Below are 17,628 nucleotides of genomic sequence, written 5' to 3'. Positions count from 1 at the left end.
ATAACTGGCTCATTAATGCTCCAACCAGGCATCAACTCATAAGAGTGAGAGATCAGGTACTCCAAACTTGCTCCCTTCTGGGAATTACCATAAATTACAGCAAATCTCACTTAGAACCTTCTCGGGTACTTAAATTTATAGGAACAGTTTTCAACACCATATCAGTAACACATTCTCTTCCTTTTGTAAGAGTACAGACTATTAGATTTCAGGTCAAAAAGATAATTCACAGTACAACAATTTCTGCAGAATTAATTCTACAAGCCCTATGATCAGTGTCAATGGCCATAATTTTAGTTCCTCTAGAGAGATTCCACATGAAGATTCTTCAGTGGATGGTAGCAACTCAATAAAAATCACTCAAATATGCAAAAGGTATTTTTGATGGTGGAGCCGTTCAGATCAAGTCCTTCAAGGCTGTCCTTTCATTCTCCCTCAGCCAGAAGCCATAGTGACCATGGACACTTCCCACATTGGGCGGGGGCCACTTCCTGGGGAAAACAGTCCAAGGCACTTGGTCCCCTGAAGAGGCCAACATGCATATCAATGTTGTAGAAATGAGAGCAGTACTGTTAACATTGCAAGTATTCCACTATTCTCTACATTCAGGGAGAATTGTGATTCAAATGGGCAATATGTTGGTAGTCTGGTACATAAACAAACAAGGAGGAACCAGGTTTTACCTCTTGTGTCAAGAAGCCCTCAGAGTGTGGCAATGGGCGACAGCAATGCACATCCCAGAGAAGTCCAGTGTGATAGCAGACAAGCTGAGTAGGCCCATTCTACTACCTCATAAGTAGTCCCTCAACCAGAAAGTGACAGAAATTATTTTTCAACAGTAAGGCCAGCCTTGCTACAATCTTTTTGCTTCTCCCCTAAACAACAAGTGAGGTTAACTGTGCTTCAATATTGGGCCCCTGGTCTCCTCTGTGCTTATCCCCCAATTCTCTTGATCCCCAAATTTCTGCAGAAAGTTGCCAGATTGAAGAGCAGAGTCACCCTCATTGCACCTTATTGGCCTTTTCATATTTGGTTCCCCTTTCTTTGGCCTCATCTAGCCCACCAAACTTGGATTCTGGATCCAATTCCAGACTTTCTGCCTCACCCAATGGGCATGATTCATCTAGATATCTCAAATATAAAGCATGGTTTCTCCACTGCCTTTAATAGCCAGACAACCTAAGTTCTCTTCCACTGTCCGTCATATACTTTTATCTTCCCATAAAGCTTCTGCAAGGTGGCTTTACAGAAGTAAACAGAACAAGTTTGCTTTTTGGGTGGATCAGAAACATATTGATCCTTTTTCATCTTCTGTACAGAGTGTCCTTGAATTTCTGGCAACAATTTTTAATGAAGGAGCTAACTCCTCGACCATTAGTGTTCATTTGGCAGCAGTCTCTAACTTCCAGACTGGATTTGAGAATTCTTCCCTGGTTTCATCTAAGCTTTTTAAGGTATTCTTGAGAGGTACTCTTCTGTTGAGGCCACCTTATAAAGACCCTACTCCACCATGGTACTTGAATTTAGTGCTGCAGGCCTTAACTCATTCCCCCTTTGAACCAGCAGCAAAATGTGATCTTAAATTTCTGACCTGGACAACTATCTTTCTAGTGGCCATTACCTCTGCTAGATGAATTTCTGAACTTCAAGCATTGTCCTCCAAACCTTCCTACTTATTTTTTCATATGGATAGAATAACATTACAAGCCAATCCATCTTTTTTTCCTAAGGTTTTGTCAGAATACAATATCAACCAGTCTATGAATCTGCCTGTCTTCTTTACAAAATTTGAAAACAAAAGAGAATATATGTTGCACTTGTTAAATGTTTATAGATGGTTTACTACCAAAATGTGGAAAATCAAAACAATTTTGCACATTTTGTCCAAATTAATTTTCAGAATTTGGTAATACAGAATTACCAAAATGTCGGAAATGGTAACCATGGAACTGACAGTCGAACACCAGAAGTTCCAATGTCAAAAGTCAGTGTTACCAGTAACATTTTTGCAGGGGGGGGCAAGCCCCCTACACTCCACACCCCCTGGTCCCTCATATTATATATTCCAACTCTCATACTGTACTACAGTGAGGAAAAGAGTAAATTTACCAGTCCCCATTGTAGTGTGATCTGCTATTAAAATGTCAGTTCCATATTAGCGAATGCCCACTACCATTCACTAATGAGTATTCAAACATTTCTGGATCAGCATTACGGAAACTGGAAAACACACATTTGACCATCCCAGTTTTGCATAAGTGTTGTTCCACATTTTGATAGTAAACCTCATAGACTGTTACATTTCTACTTACATAGGACAAAAGAATTTAGAAAATCTGATCAACTATTTGTCTCCTTTGTGGAAGACAAGTTAAGTAAATCAGTTACAAAGTTAACTTTGGCAAGATGGCTTACTGACTGTATATCTTTTGTTTGCAATACAGTGGATATTTCATTACCAAAACCTTTAAGAGCCCACTCGACTAGATCCATTGCAACTTCATCAGTGTTTAGCTTAGGCTAATCTTCATACCTTTATTACTCATTACAAACTAGATCTAGTCTCAAGGGGAAGAGCAGCCTTTGACTCAACCATGCTCAGGAATATTCAAGAAAATAAATTAACCACTGAGTGAAGTATCCACTTACTAAGCCAAGCAAACGTAGATAAGAAACAAGTGATACACCATCAGCAGAAGAAAAGGAACGTAAACCTCAGTATTCACTTCACGGTTTATTCAGGTAACAGGTAACAGGATCCAAACAGTGAGCGCTTTCACGTTGATACACAACGCTTCCTCAGACTTCAATACTTGACTAAATATCCATGCATTTATATAGTGTATATCATCAACAATTAATTAAATAATTGAATAATTGAGTAAGTAAATTTAAAAAAATACACTTGAAAATCCATTTTAAGAAACATTTAGGCAACATATAATTAAAAACACAGTATATAAATTCTATATTATATTCATAAATAAGAATTTATATAATAATGTAAATTTAAAATTTGATAATATAAATTTATAAATTTGTCTACAGTTATGAATATATTTAAAAAATAGAAAACTATTTTTTCTGCATAAAACTGTATATTAAAGAAAAATATTTAATAAATTAGTTTTGCAATAAATATCTAATATTATCAAGACATTAAAAATGTGTAACAATGAAGATAACATATGTATATATCATATTATAAACTAAAATATATAGTATAATAAAATGCAATTAATGACTGTATGGCCTGGCTGCCAAAAATGGTTTTAAGGACACTTTCTCATTCAGGCCATATCCTTGATGCGCTTGGAGCTTAATAATCCATCTATTTTCTATGCCCTCTGTGTGATTTTTTATGTTCCCTAGCCTACAGGTCTTTTTTACTAATTCTAATACTCTAAACTTGAAGGTGTGTTTTAGGCCATTCTCCAATACATGTTTAGCCAGAGCATTATTGGTATTTTCTTTGTTAATTGCATATAAATGCTCCCTGATTCGTTCTCTTAATGTTCTATTGGTTTTACCCACATAGAAACATTGACATGCTTGGCATTGTGCTAAATATATTAGATCACAAGATTTACAGTCAGCATAGAATTTGGGAATAAACTCCCAACCTGTGGATGGATGTATAAAGTTGCGATCCTTGCAAATATAGGTGCATTGATTGCATGATGTACAAGCGAACGTGCCTAATCTCTGGGAAGGAATATCTCTTTTATTAGTGTTTTCATAGCATAATAATCTTTTAAGAGACTTCATATTCCTATAAGTTAATTTTGGTCGCAAATCAACAAGACCCTTGATTTTTTCATCTGTTTGTAATATTTTCCAGTTGTTTTCAATGATATGTTTAATGTGTGTATTTCTATTGGTGTATGGGATGGTCAACCTATTTTTATATCTGATGTTAACCCCTTATTCTGTTGCATTAATATTCTTGTTGATGTCTCCTTTTCTGGCTAAACAATCATGTCTTTTGAAGAATGGGGTTCCTTTGTCAGGCCTATTAGAGGTACTAGAAGTCATAGACTCACAAATTTCTTTGTTCTTATAACCTCTTTCCAAAAAATTTTCTTTTAACATGTCCTGCTGTAATTTATAGTCTTGTTCATTTGTCGTTAGTCTAGAGACTCTGAATGCTTGACTCTTTATGATATTGGGATAGATATGTCTAGGATGCATGCTGTCATGATGTAGTAAATTGTTTTTCCAGCAGTCTTTCCTATACATAGCTGTCTGGATACCATCTGTGTCCTTGGTAATGTTAACATCTAGAAAATGCATATTATCTCGTGAGAAAGTGCATTCAAAAAATAAAAAATCAGTCGTTCCATTTATGTAAGTTATAAGGTCTTTTAAGTCTTCCTCAGTGCCATCCCATACAAAAAACACATCATCTACAAAACGGCCGTAATATTTGATGTAGTTTTTAAATGTCATGTTATTCAGCAGATAGGTTTCCTCCCAGTATGCCATAACCAGATTGGCATAAGAATTGGCACAAGGTGTGCCCATTGCTACCCCTTTACTTTGCAGATAATATTTTTCTTCATAGCATAGTACATTATTCTCTAAAACTGTTTCTAATAACAGCATCAATTTGATCACCTGATTGTTTGCTATACCTTCCTTGAGTAGTAATAGCCTGACATATTCTATTCCTACTGAATTAGGAATTGATGTGAAAAGTGATCTTACATCAAGAGTTACAAAAAATGCAGACTCTGTGATTGATTCAATTGAATTGTATTCTGATAGATTTTCAAGAAATTGTTGTGTGTCCCTTAGTATTTGTTTAGATTTATTTAATATCGGTTTAAATTGCTTATCTAAAAAAATTGATGCAGATTTATACAGATACTTCTTAGTTGAGAAACCATTAATACCTACTTTTAGGGGTCTTCCGAAGATCCATAAAGATATGTTTAATCCACCTCTACGTCCCATAGTATCCAGCAAAGGATGGCTCACAGAGCCAATGTCTATTTTTTTAGATAAGCAATTTAAACCGATATTAAATAAATCTAAACAAATACTAAGGGACACACAACAATTTCTTGAAAATCTATCAGAATACAATTCAATTGAATCAATCACAGAGTCTGCATTTTTTGTAACTCTTGATGTAAGATCACTTTTCACATCAATTCCTAATTCAGTAGGAATAGAATATGTCAGGCTATTACTACTCAAGCAAGGTATAGCAAACAATCAGGTGATCAAATTGATGCTGTTATTAGAAACAGTTTTAGAGAATAATGTACTATGCTATGAAGAAAAATATTATCTGCAAAGTAAAGGGGTAGCAATGGGCACACCTTGTGCCAATTCTTATGCCAATCTGGTTATGGCATACTGGGAGGAAACCTATCTGCTGAATAACATGACATTTAAAAACTACATCAAATATTACGGCCGCTTTGTAGATGATGTGTTTTTTGTATGGGATGGCACTGAGGAAGACTTAAAAGACCTTATAACTTACATAAATGGAACGACTGATTTTTTATTTTTTGAATGTACTTTCTCACGAGATAATATGCATTTCCTAGATGTCAACATCACCAAAGACACAGATGGTATCCAGACAGCTATGTATAGGAAAGACTGCTGAAAAAACAATTTACTACACCGTGACAGCATGCATCCTAGACATATCTATTCCAATATCATAAAGAGTCAAGCATTTAGAGTCTCTAGACTAACGACAAATGAACAAGACTATAAATTACAGCAGGACATGTTAAAAGAAAATTTCTTGGAAAGAGGTTATAAGAACAAAGAAATTTGTGAGTCTATGACTTCTTGTACCTCCAATAGGCCTGATAAAGGAACCCCATTCTTTAAAAGACATGATTGCTTAGCTAGAAAAGGAGATATCAACAAGAATATTAATGCAGCAGAACAAGGGGTTAACATCAGATATAAAAATAGGTTGACCATACCATACACCAATAGAAATACACACATCAAACATATCATTGAAAACAACTGGAAAATATTACAAACAGATGAAAAAATCAAGGATCTGGTTGATGAGCGACCAAAATTAACTTATAGGAACATGAAATCTCTCAAAAGATTATTATGCTATGAAAACACTAATAAAAAAGATATTTCTTCCCAGAGATTAGGCACGTTCGCCTGTAGATCATGCAATCAATGCACCTATATTTGCAAGGATCGCAACTTTATACATCCATCCACAGGTTGGGAGTTTATTCCCAAATTCTATGCTGACTGTAAATCTTGTGATCTAATATATTTAGCACAATGCCAAGCATGTCAATGTTTCTATGTGGGTAAAACCAATAGAACATTAAGAGAACGAATCAGGGAGCATTTATATGCAATTAACAAAGAAAATACCAATAATGCTCTGGCTAAACATGTATTGGAGAATGGCCTAAAACACACCTTCAAGTTTAGAGTATTAGAATTGAGACCTGTAGGCTAGGGAACATAAAAAATCACACAGAGGGCATAGAAAATAGATGGATTATTAAGCTCCAAGCACATCAAGGATATGGCCTGAATGAGAAAGTGTCCTTAAAACCATTTTTGGCAGCCAGGCCATACAGTCATTAATTGTATTTTATTATACTATATATTTTAGTTTATAATATGATATATACATATGTTATCTTCATTGTTACACATTTTTTAATGTCTTGATAATATTAGATATTTATTGCAAAACTAATTTATTAAATATTTTTCTTTAATATACAGTTTTATGCAGAAAAAATAGTTTTCTATTTTTTAAATATATTCATAATAACTGTAGACAAATTTATAAATTTATATTATCAAATTTTAAATTTACATTATTATATAAATTCTTATTTATGAATATAATATAGAATTTATATACTGTGTTTTTAATTATATGTTGCCTAAATGTTTCTTAAAATGGATTTTCAAGTGTATTTTTTTAAATTTACTTACTCAATTATTCAATTATTTAATTAATTGTTGATGATATGCACTATATAAATGCATGGATATTTAGTCAAGTATTGAAGTCTGAGGAAGCGTTGTGTATCAACGTGAAAGCGCTCACTGTTTGGATCCTGTTACCTGTTACCTGAATAAACCGTGAAGTGAATACTGAGGTTTACGTTCCTTTTCTTCTGCTGATGGTGTATCACTTGTTTTATGCTCAGGAATATCCTTCCTTAGAGTCCACTCGGGATTTCAGGTAGCTGGGGACTCTGTCCCAACTGTTGAGGAATGAATGAAATCAAATAAAGAAGTTATCTATAATATTCCATTGGTGTTGTCCATTTTCATTCTTCCTTAACTCCCCTCCCACCAACCCCCAAACATTAAGCAATGATTTTTAGAAGAACAAGAGTTTTTAGGGACTCCTCTAGTCCTACTGTTGCGCTCCATATAATGGCTTTCTGTAACCAGAAATTCATAGTAATATTTCTTACTTATTCTTACCTAGCAAACAAGATCTGTGGTATGTTAGAGGTTGGTGCATTGTGGGTAAGGGAGAAGTTTGAGAGCTTTATGGTGGGTCTATCTTAAATCATCGAACACTTAAAAAAGCAAACGATGATTTATCGAACCTATGTAAGCGAAAGCTTACAATCTTGAAAGCTTAGAACAGCGATTTTTTTCCAAAAAAAAAAATTTAAAACATTACATAAAGTGGGGGGCTTTGCCCCAACGCCCCCCCTACTTAAATATACCAACTCCGAGATCGCACTACAGTCATGAAAACAGTAAAGTAATGGAAGCGGCCAAACGATTTCTTTTCCAGGGGAAGAATTTGCTCATATGCCGTTTTGTTATTTTGCCTTTTCGTGCTTTCAAGTTTGATCAAGACACATTCGAAAGACTGCATCTTCGATCATTCAATAGGAATCCCTTTATGGTTACCATAAGCTATAGTAACAGCTGAGTCAAATTTGAGGATTGGATCTGAACCCAACTGTTGAGGAAGAATGAGAATAGACAACACAGATGGAACATTATGGTGAGTACATAATTTCTTTTTTCTCAATTGCTTGAACATGTCTAGATTGATGTCACATGTCTAGTTCGATGTCATATTAACCAATACTTTACAGTAATAATGGTCCACAACATTTTAATGTCAAGTTGCCAATGCTGCTAACTACTTCTGTTTATTTTCTGAACATCTTCTCCACCTTTCAGTTTAACTGCAGAAATGCAATGCCATGGACATTTATTTTTGTCTTTGTTTCAATGTGTAAAGTCAAAGTCAAAAGTCAAAGTAAACTTTATTATCATTCAGAAATCACACAAGTGCAAAAACTGAATGAAATTCCATGTCTCCAGACTCAATGCCCAGACAACATATAGACTATTTTCAGAGATGTTTACACATATAACACCTAGATATTACATCACAGACATGCAGGTAGACAGACTAATATTGCACATAATTAGAAACACATTTTATCACTTTTCGCAGTGAACACTTTTGCATGAGAGTTTAGCATTGCACAGATGCTTGGTTAAGACATTGCATTGATCCTTGTACAGAAAGAGACATTTGAGTGTTGCACTGTGAACTTTAGAGTATTACATTATGGCTAATTTACAAATTTGCAGCATGTATTGCACTGAAAGAAGAGATATTTTACTGCATTGCTACTGCCCTAGACAGCCTATACGTTACAGGCATGGTGAGTATCTATTTTTATTTCACATTTCTCAAAGTCTGACTTGGAATGAGCCAATTTTCAGCAGAGGCCTGTGGAGAAACACTCCAGACACGTCTTTGTAATGTGGGAGGAAACAGGAGTACCCAGAGGAAACCCACACGAACCCAGGGTGGACATGCAGAATCTGCACAGAAGGCACCCCAGCCAAGAATCAAACCAGAGAACCTCTTGCTGTGAGGCAGCAATGCAAATCACTGCACCACTGTGCCATCTAAGTATTAGATAAGACTGGTAACCAGGATAAAGGACAATTTGAGACAAGCTTCTATAGTTTCTACTGACCCAGGTGGTCATCATGGAGCATAGTGATTACTAGAGTTCAGCAGTCTGGGAAGGGAAGAATCTCATAGTTCTGCAATGTATGCTTTTTCTGTATGATAGATGCAGGAACAGTCTGTAAGCAGGGTGAGTGCAGTCTTTAATTATTCCTCTGGCCCTGGTGAGACATCTGGATAAGTACAAGTTATGGATAGGTGGTAAGGTGGTCTTAATGATCCTGTCGGCTGTCTTCACCACTCTCTGGAGGGATTTGAGCTCAGAGGTAGAGCAGTTTTCATACCATACTGCAAGGCTGTTCACCAGGATGCTTTCTATAGTGCTTCTGTAGAAGGTAGTGAGAACTGTTAATGGGAGATTCGCTCTCCTTAGCCTTCTTAAAAAGTGCAATCTCTGGTGCACTTTCTTGACAATGGCATTTGTATTGGTGTTACAAGACAAGTCCTCATCAATCCCAGAACCTTTGTGCTTCTCACTCTTTCCACTGTTTCCCCATTGATGGTGTGGGGAGAATGTTCCTTGCAATTTTTCCTGTAGTCCACAGTTGTCTCTTTTGTCTTATTCACATTTAATGCTAAGTTGTTATTTTTATACCAGTTAATCAGTTGTTCCACCTCATCTCTATATGCTGCTTCATCATCGTTACTTATGAGGCCTACCACTGTTGTGTTTTCAGCAAACTTGATGATGTGGTTTGCATTGTACCTGGCTGTACAATCATGTGTTAACAGGGTGAAAAGCAAGGGACTTAGTACACATCCTTGTGGGACTCCAGTGTTAAGTGTGATGCTATCTGAGGAGTTATTTCCTGTGTGCACTTTCTAAGGTCTGTCTGTGAGAAAGTCAAGAATCCAGTTACAAAGTGAAGTGTTGATGCCTAGTTGGAGTAGCTTTATTACCAGATGAAGAGGGATGACCGTGTAAAAAGCAGAGCTGCAGTTGATAAATAGTACACTCGTGTAGGTGGTTTTATTCTCAAGGTGTTCCAGTGATAGATGGAGTGTTAGAGAGATGGCATCTGCCATACAGCAGTTTGCTCAGTAAGCAAATTGCAGAGGATCAAGATCAGCGGGCAGTCCAGATGTTATGGCATTCTAGACAATCTTTTCAAAGCACTTCATCACTGTGGAGGTGAGGGCTACAGGGTGGTAGTTATTTAGGCAAGAAGATGGAGACTTCTTTGGTAATGGAATGATTGTCCTGTCCTTGAAGCATTTTGGAACTATTTGCTGACTGAGAGAATTATTGAAGATATCCATGAGGACATTTGTTAGTTGAACTGTGCAGTCCCTGAATACATGCCCTAGGATGTTGTCAGGCCCAGCTACTTTTCTTGGGTTAACTCTGTGCAGTGTCCTGTGGAAATCAGCTGGGTTGAGGGTGAGCATTTTCTCATTATGACTGATGGGCATTTTCTTCGCTGTTGTTCTGTTCCCTTCCCCAAATCTGCTGAAGACATTCAGCTTATTTAGGAATTCCATGTTGTCCTCACATTGCAAAGATAGGGGTCTGTAGTCAGTTATGGACTGGATACCCTGCTATAGGCACCTGTGTCAGGGAAGTAGCTCTGGATCTTTCTGGCATAGGCATATTTTGCTTCCCTCACTTCCTTGCTCAGATTTGCTCAGGCTGTTCTGAGAGCTTTCCTGTCTCCAGACCTGAAGGTTATGTTCCTTGCTTTCAGTAGATTGTACACCTCTCTCGTCAACCAGGGTTTCTGGTTGGCTCATGTGATGATGGTTTTGGTGACTGTCACATCATCCACACATTTTGAGATGTAGCCCATTACCACCTCATTGTACACCTCCAGGTTGATACAGTGGTTTTCAGTAGCCACCTCCTTGAATATGCTCCAGTATGTGCTCTTGAACCAGTCCTGGAGTGCTGAGACTGTACCCTTGGCCATACTCTTACTTGTTTCACTGTTGGTTTCCCTGTAGTTAACAATGGTTTATATGCTGGTAGTAACAATATGGAGAGGTGGTCAGAGTTACCCAGGTGTGGGTGAGGCACTGCCTTAAATGCTAGCTTAACATTGTTGTATACCTTGTCCAATGTGCTCTTACCCCTTGTTGCAAAGTCCACATATTGGAAATAGTTTTCAAGTTGGCCTGATTAAAGTCACCTGCCACTATATGAACACAGTCTGGATTCTGGTTTTGCAGTTCATTTATAGCCTGGTATAATGTGACCATTGCCTCATTTGGATTAGCACTGGGAGGACTGTAGACAGTTGAGATGCAGATTCTGTTAAATTCCCTGGGTAGATAAAAGAGTCTGCATTTCAGTGACAAAAACTCTAGATTATCTGAGCAATGTGAGGATACTGTCTCACAGCTAGTATACCAGTTGTTATTGATGTATATGCAGACCCCTCCCCCTCTGGACTTACCACTGAGATAATGTATTCTATCTGCTCTAAAAAGTGATAGCCCATCCACATGGACTGCACTGTCATTAGTGTTAAAGTTTATCCAAGTCTCAGTAAAAATAAGCATACAGCATTTCCTCACCTTGTTCTGAGTAGATAATTCCAGCCTTATATATCCATGTTGCTTTCCAGTGATAGAACATTTGCCAGCAAGATGGATGGGACTGTAATATAGCTGATCAGCATTTCACACAGATTTTAAGCAGAGGATGGACAGTGTTCTCTTTCAACAAGGATGTAAATGTTCATAAGTTCATAGGAGATTACTAGGCTAACAGCTCAAAAGCCTTTACAAACCTAGCCAGTTTTACCCAGATTTTACCTAATTTTATACCCCTAGGGGAAGGATAACAGACATCAAGAAGAGGAGTTCTGACGATTTTTACAGCCCACCTCTGTCCATAAGGGATATGGGTGCCATCCCAAGAGTGCATTTGTGATTTCCCATCCATTGGTCCAAATTGTGCTTGAAGATGGTCAGAGAAGGGCTCTGCTTCACTTGAACAGGAAGATTATTTTAGAGGACGGTAATCTCTGGGACACATATCTGTCTCTCCAGTGAGATCTGTTCATGTCAGAGATCAGGTTTAGATCTTTGGAGAAGGTAACCCTCATGCAGTTAGTTTTTTGAATATGCAACATTTTCATCAGGGCTGGGTCAGAGACTGCCTTATAGGTCAGGCACAGATCACTTATCAGTAATTGGTAGGAAACTGAACACATTGATAGGGCTTTTATTCAGTCTGCATATGACATGTTCATTATACCCTGTATTTTTTTGGTGAGAAACCTCTGAGGACATTCCTGTTGCAGATGCCTAAGTTTGCACTGTACTTGATTATTGATCTGATGAGGGCCAAGTACAGTGGTACTATGAACTAGGAACCCAAACAGATTCACACATGAATCAATGAATAACACACCACCTTTGCAATGCACAGAAGGACAACTCAAAGCCAGCTGTACCGTACCAAAGCTTTATTCCAAAGTTAAGTGCTTTCGTTCTTACTGTTCTCAGAACTTCATCAGAACTAAAATCATTCATTAAAACACTGTTTAAATAACCTAACAAAGGTCATATGATATAAAAGTCACATGATAAAACAGAACAAATAAAATCACACACTGTCAAAGTGCTTCAATTTTAAAATTGAATTAATTGAAACAGTCTCATTTTAACCAGGGTAACTTGTGGCATTTAACTCAATTTGCCACCTCAATTCACCGGCTTCCAAATGTTCATCCATTATCCTACCCTGAATGTCCTTCTTGATTTATTCAGTAATTAAGAAACCAAAGCTGTGTGTATCACAGACCATGACATCTTTGTAAACAGCATTCATAAGTTTGTTTTTCCTAATATCTAAACAATGCTCATATATGCAGTCTGTTAACCTCCTAGAGGTTTTTCCCACATAAAATGTGGGACATAGTAAACAGTGGGCTAAGTATACAACAGTTGTAGAACTACAATTAAAATGCCCCTTGATTTGATAAATCACCCCTTTTACTGTAAAAACATTGCCACATACAATCGTAGGGCAATGTGGGCAAAACCCACATTTTTTCATATCATATTTTTTATGATGTGCCCCTTCCTGATTTACTATTTCCAAATAGTTTTTAAAAGTTTTCTTTCTCCTATAAATGAATTGTGGTTTCTCCCCTATTTTATTTGATATGCTAAGATATATATATATATATATATATATATATATATATATATATATATGCAATATATTCTAATTTTTGTTAATGCATTTTGCCTTGATATCTGAGAAGCATATCCCAAACAGGAGGGGCCTAATACTGACCCCTGTGATACACCACTGGTGACTGACCTCTTGCTAGATGTGGATTCCCTCACTCATTAACGTGTGGCCTATCCGTGAGCCATTGGACTATCCATCTGCTGATGCAGAGGTTTATGCCTAATATTGTGAGTTCGGTGGTGGTGCTGCGGTAGCATTGTCACCTCACAGTAAGACGTTGTCCCGTTCGATTCTCAGCTAGAGCGTCTTCTGTGTGGAGATATGCGTGAATGGGCGTACCTTCATTGAAGGTTGTGCATCAGAGCTGGCAACTCGGCACGTAAAAATCTGCTGCCAATCATTAGCGGACCGGAGTTCCACTTTGGCGACCCCTAAAAACGGAAAAAGCCAAAAGACGCAACAATCTATAATACCTGAGTTGGGTATTGTGTCAAATGCCTTGGCCAGGTCAAGGTAGGCAGTATGCACTCTCTTACCCTCATCCATGGATTTGGTTACCTTCTCAAAGAAGTCCACAAGCTTAAGCATGCAGGACGTGCCCTTGATGAAGCCAAACTGGGTTGGGTCTAGAGTGAGGTCCATAATTATCTTTTCCATAGCCTTGCATATGGGGCTAGTCTGACTTATGGGTCGATATCTTCCTGGGACCGTTGATTGTCGCCCCTTGTGGAGAGGGATGACTGTTGCTGTCCTCCACTCTTCTGAGACAAAGTCTATCTGGAGACTAAGATTAAATAGAAATCCGAGTGGGTCTGTTAGGTCACATTTCAAGCTATTTAATAGGTACCCAGGGATTCCATCAGGGCACATTGATGCCATGTTTCTAGCTTTAGAGTGTGCAATGATGACCTGTTCTTTTGTGATAAAAGGCAAAGGAATGATAGGGGATATTTCATGAGGAGTGCCAGAGGTGATGAGGGGGTGAAATTTGAAATTAATTTATCTGGCAGCAGGTTTGCTATTTCTTGTGGCTGAGTATAGGTAGTGCCATCAACAGTCAACTCAGCACATTGTTGAGTATTTCCCTTAAGATTTCAGACATAACTAAAAATGCTTTGTGGTTATCCTTTGCTTGGGAGGCTATTTTAGTCTTGTATTTAGCTTTTGAAGACTTGACTACTTCCCTGATTTGCCTGTTCAGACTAATGAGGGGATTTTTTTTCTCTGTTGTGTACCCTCCCATTTACTTCTAGGCAGGAATTTCTTCATATCCTTTGTAGTCTATTTATGCCAGGCGTGACTTGTTTCCCGGCTAGATCTGGGTTTACTTCGATCAGGTACTGCTGTTTCTATGCAGTTGTTTAAGTGGTTGTGCAGGGCATTCATGTATACTTCTACATAAGCCTCCATGTTTTCAGGGTTGAGGGAGCTTTAAATTTACCTATGCTGTCACTTAATAAAAGGTAATTTAACTTGGAAAAAATCTTTGGGGTTTATGGGTTTGATGGTGGGTCTACTGATACATTTATTTCAAAGGAGACTGATTTCTGATCCAATCTTACCAACAAGGACATTACACTTGGGGGAGGGGGGATGCAGTGCTCCCCATGTTCATGAGTACTATATCAAGGATATTTGAGCCCCTAGTGGGAGTTTATGAAAAATTATATTGAGCTGCTCTCTGCTTACTTCTGCTTGCTTGCTTGCTTACTGTGGGATTTGAAGTCTTCTTAAGACACACAGTCTTGCTGTGCTGTTTACTGCTGAATCAGAGACACATCATGACTCCATCTGTCAAGCCTTTCAAATTGCACACTGATAAAGAAATATATTTTGCAGCTATAAGCACAGTTACAGATAACTTATTTTATAACAAACCACACATAGTCTGTCAGATTTGTAGCATATATTTACAAAGTTTTCCTTCATTACAGATATGAATGATGACTTCTACAAAATACCTCTCTCTGTCCTTCTCTCTGTCCTTCTCTCACATAACTGAATTACTACCATAGCTAAATACAGAGCTAGTCACGCACACAAGAGGTTGTTATTTCCTCAGTATATTTTTCTGGCCTTCTATGGGAAGTCACATAATGTCTGTTTTTAGACTTTTCTATTGTCCTTTTGTGATGTAAGCACTTTTGCTGATGTGAGGATGCCATTCTGAAAGGAAACATCTGTTTAAGCTGTTCCTACTAGAAAAACATCACGTATTGCTGAATTTATAAAAAAGGATGTCTGTTACAAACATGAGAAAATCATGTAATGCTTGTTTTCCAGTATTGCTTTCTTAGGCATTAACTGATGCTGTGAAGAGAAGCCTGTCTGTTATACATATAGTATGAATGCACAGTGTAAACTCTATACATATATTCAAGCAAACTTTTTCTTTCAGCATATTTACAACATAATTAATTTCACCCTTATATTCATAATATCTAATAATTCCCTCTGTTTTTAAATATACTCAAAACATTTTATATAAAAAACACATTAAGAAACAAAACCTTTAGTTTTTTTGATACAAGTTAAAATGCAATTTTACATAGTTAATACAATGAAAACATGTATTACTACCAAACCTGAATGTATTTAACAACTTTTTCTTTTGCAGACCATTCTGTGAAAATATTTTATCAGTTATGAGCTGTGTCTGTTTTAATTTTACTTGATTAATTTATTATTTTGCAATCACAGAATTTAATTTATGACTTAGAATTGTTTCATTAACTCTTTGCAACTGTTGAATTAACTATAAGAGACAATAACTATGTGCTACTACAAGCATTTATACACTGCTGAAAATATACAGTTTCAATGTCATTGTAACCATAACATTGTGGTCATGTCTTTGAACTGCCCATTAACATCTTGGTTGAATACTGATTACAATGTATCCTGATCAGTATGTATTTACACAGACTGTTTGCTATTTATGCATTTCAATTTACTAGGTATACTAGACCCATTTTTTTAAAACTTGTTTTTTCACACATAGTTATTACTAGACATTCATTTAATTTGTACTGAATTCTTCTGCATTTGTACATACAAAGACTATCATTTGTACTGAAATTTTCCACATTTGTACATACAAAGACTGTAAAGTACATTTAGTTTAATCTTACAAATTTAATAACATTAATATTAAGCACAATCTTGGAAAATGTTTGTCTCTTTAGAAATATCTAGTGGAATTGCCACCAAATGCATATGTCATGTTATTTTAAACTACATACTCAGCAATTAGAAACATTGATGCTTTTTTATACCAACATTGTTTTGCCAAAAACATATTAAAAATAGTGACCATTCTTGCTATTAGAAACATTTATGCATTTTTGTATATCTTTATTCTCTCTTGTATAGCTTTAATAAAGCAATTTTAAATCATCTCTTGTTTTTTCTAAACAATAAAATAATAACCATTATGATAGCTATTAACAACTTATCCTGTCAGGTTTAATCTAGTTTACCAGTATTTCTAATACACTAATACCTGTTTTTCCCTCTACCTAAAAGAGTATTGTCAAGAATGAATGAGATATTTTTTTTTTCCTGTAGCTTTATTTTAGACCCTTATTATTTATTTTTATGTAGCTTTATTTCAGACCCTTGTTATTTATTTTTATATAGCTTTATTTCAGACCCTTGTCACAGTCTGTTTATACAGTCAGTGTAAAACTGAGAAAGTGCCCCTCCCCCTGTAGTACTTCAGCACTGTTTACCTGCTTTATGCTGTGAAAATAGAATGTATGTTAGCCCAACACTTTGGTTATACATTTATTTTATTAGGTTACTAAATAAAGCTTTCATTGTTTACTACCACTAGTAGACATCTACACCCTCCTGCACAATTGATTTGAACTGCATGTATACTGTAGCCCATTTGCTGGCTGTACTGGATGCAACTGAGTTTTTTTCTTCTCTTTTAACATTTACTTGCAAACAGATTATCAGTGACATCTATGCACAATTGTGACATTTTATTACAATTACTAAATAGTGTTGCCTGTAAACATTTTAACAAGTATGTTTTAATAACAATAATGCTTTAGAAAAACTCAAGCTACTTATTTGGCAATCAGTCTTGTTGTTTATCTTATCTTTCCAGAATTTCCTGTAACTATTCATTCAGTCTAGGAAGGTCTGAGCTCACATTTTATACTCTATAAACTATAGTTAATTCTTTTAGCATTTTTCCTTTAATGTGATTGTGATTTGCATAACTATGCATTTATACAACATAAATAGACATCATTTTACAATTACCTTACATGGATTTCAGTATTTTTTTTTATTATTTATTTAACTATTTAACTGTCCTGCCATTAATTTTACAAAAACTGTTTGACTAATACCATCTGTGATTTTATTTATTTTTAAAATTCAGAACTTTAACTGTTTGGTGTTACTATACAATTATAACATATGTTTATTTATATTTGCTGTTGTCTGCCTTTTGCTTTTGTGCATTGTAAACAAATGTACTCTA

Source organism: Protopterus annectens, chromosome 6.part0 (genome assembly GCF_019279795.1).
Source record: "Protopterus annectens isolate FY-2018-M chromosome 6.part0, PAN1.0, whole genome shotgun sequence".
Classification (NCBI taxonomy): Eukaryota; Metazoa; Chordata; order Ceratodontiformes; family Protopteridae; genus Protopterus; species Protopterus annectens.
This window is presented reverse-complemented; position numbering follows the sequence as displayed.